The sequence below is a fragment of the Cornus florida genome, unplaced genomic scaffold (genome assembly GCF_030987335.1).
Source record: "Cornus florida cultivar Cherokee Brave unplaced genomic scaffold, ASM3098733v1 CherokeeBrave_3.0.0_Hap2_Chr10, whole genome shotgun sequence".
Classification (NCBI taxonomy): Eukaryota; Viridiplantae; Streptophyta; class Magnoliopsida; order Cornales; family Cornaceae; genus Cornus; species Cornus florida.
Genome location: NW_026775580.1, coordinates 25,131,156 through 25,133,901, shown reverse-complemented (window position 1 = coordinate 25,133,901; position 2,746 = coordinate 25,131,156). Strand labels below are relative to the sequence as shown.

The 2,746-nt window shown below is 38.5% G+C and overlaps 1 pseudogene; it reads left to right on the top strand.

The window, feature by feature from the left end:
* The first annotated feature begins 2,356 nt into the window (after positions 1 to 2,356).
* On the top strand, positions 2,357 to 2,455 carry LOC132280276 (small nucleolar RNA R71; annotated as a pseudogene).
* Positions 2,456 to 2,746: the final 291 nt, after the last annotated feature.

Sequence of the window (2,746 nt, the reverse complement as noted above, 5' to 3'; positions counted from 1 at the left end):
AATTCTCACCAAAGTTCCTTTCAATGCATATGAGAACCAAAAACAAGTATCTAGACTTTGCAAGAAATGAAATGAAAGATAGAAATGAGGGAGGAATAGGGTTTTGATACCCTACGAATGTCTTTGCTAGTCTTTAACGTCTCTAGCAAGACATTGGGCTCTTTTAGCCCTGATCAAAGATCTTATAATGCATCCCCTCCTTGTTAGGGTGATAGATGCTTTGAACTCCACCCAACAAATGGTTTTTTGAAGAACTTGTTGGATTAAGCTAAAAAAAAACCTTTGGTCCTTTGTCTATGCAATCACAACCTTTGGGCTTCCATACCTTTTCAAAGTAAGAATTTGAAACAAGACTTTTAGAATGCAAGGTTGAAGATGATCCTTTGGAAGTTTTGGTTTTACACAAAAGCTCATTTCCTTGACATTGTGGACCATGGCATTCATCTACAACATTAACTTCTCCTTCATATTTGTCAAATGAATTGGGTGTGGGATTAAAGATATTCAACTTCACCTTCATGTGGCCAAATGAGATCTTCATTATCCCTGTCCTACAATTGATGTTGGCATTAGCGGTTGCCAAGAAAGGATGGCCAAGGATAACGGGAATTTGGCTCTTAGGATTGGGAACCGGTTCGGTGTCATGACAACGAAATCAACCGGGAAGAAGAATTTGTCAATCTTTATTAACACATACTCAATTATACCCCTAGGCTTTTTAGTGGATCGGTCGGCAAGTTGCAAAACTACCGACGTCGGTTTCAATTCACCTAGGCCCAATTTGACATAAACCGAGTATGGAAGAAGGTTAACACTTGCTCCTAAGTCAAGAAGCGCCCGATTAATGATATGATCACCAATAATGCATGATGCAGTGGGCGAACTGGGGTCCTTAAACTTTACAAGAGTGTTATATTGCAAAATTGAGCTTACTTGCTCGGTCAAAACCACTTTTCTCGGTGCTTGGCTCTTATTCTTCCGCTTTTGGGTGCACAAGTCTTTCAAGAATTTGGCATAAGCCGGAAGTTGCTTGATTGCATCTAATAGTGGAAGATTAACTTTCACTTGCCTAAACATTTCCATAATTTCATTGGTTTTTGCCTTTTGCTTGGCTTTTGAAATGGATCCTTTTATGGCATTCGGAAATGGAACTTTTGGTTCAAACACTTTTTCAAAATTTTCTTTTGAACTCTCTTCAACACAAGAAGTTTTTAAATCATTTTTTAACAAAACCTTTTTAACATCATTTTTCAAAACTTCTTTTTCAAACACATCTTTCAAAACTTTCTCATTTACAAGGTCATGTATATGCAATGAAGGAGGAATGGGATGTGAAACGGGACGGGTGACAACTTGAGGTTGCACCGGTTCACTCTCTTCATTGGACATTCCAACTTGATTGTCCACTACCCTACCACTCCGCAAGGTAGTCACCGCATTAACATGTTTAATGGTGTGGCCTTCCGATGAGGAATGGGTTTCCACAACACATTGTTGCTTAGGTGGGGCATTAATAGGCATCTTTCCCTTCTCTCTTGCATTGAGAGTGCTTGCTATTTGCCCTACTTGGGTTTTTAGCTTCGCAATAGATTGAGAGTGAGAATGAAGCAATTGAGTGTTAGCCTCTAAAGTGCCCAAAGCATTCAAAACTTTTTCTTCAAAGGCAGGACTTCTAGTATTACCTTGGGAATAAGATTGGTTGGGAAAATGAGAATTAGCAAATTGATTCCCTTATGATTGATAAGGTCTATAACCTTGGGATCCTTGGTTTTGAAGTGGAGGTGGAATGTACTTCCCTTGAAAATTGCCTTGGGAAGGGTTTGAGCCCTCTCCTTGGTTTTTCCAAGAGAAATTTGGATGATTCCTCCAACTTGGATTATAGTGAGTACCATAAGGATTGTTCCCTTGGTTCACAAAAGCTGCATTGACTTGTTCACTAGGTTAATTTTGCACTTGTCCGTGAGGACAATGAAAAGTAGAATGAAGAACCCTAGAACAAGTCATACATGTTTCATTTGATACACGATGAGAATGGTTAGGGAAGGAAGATACTTGGTTCGCCGAGTTTTGGTTAATCAAAAATTAATCAAACCTTTGAGATAAAGACTTCATTTCGGTGGCTATTTCATTTGAATGGTTGACTTGATGTAAGCCAACACTCTTCCTACCTTGTGAATTTCTACCATTCTTAGATGATAGTATTCTATGCAAAGAATTTTCACTCATGCTATCATAAAGATGCCACACGTCATCCTCATGCCTATCAATGTATGAGCCACCCATGGAAGCATCAACCATACCCTTATAGTTATCCGATAAAAACTCAAAGAAATATTGAACTAATTACCATTTGGGCATGTCATGATGTGGACACTTCCTAAGCAATTCATTGAAGCATTCCCATGCCTCATGAAAAGTTTCTCCATCCCTATGTGAAAATTCTCGAATTGAGGTTCTCATGGCATTAGTTTTAGAAACTGGATAGTACTTTTTCAAGAACTCTTGTTCCATTTTTGCCCAAGAAGTGATTGAAAAAGGCCTAAGATTGTTAAACTAATACTTTGCCTTGTCTTTTAAGGTGAATGGAAAAAGTTTGAGTCTTAAAACCTCTTCCGGCATGTCCGTATATTTTTCGGTGGAACATACTTCAAGAAACTCATCCAAATGCTTGTAAGGTTCTTCACTTGGAAGTCCCTGATAATTAGGAAGCATTTGAATGGTTTGTGGCTTAATTTCATAATGATGT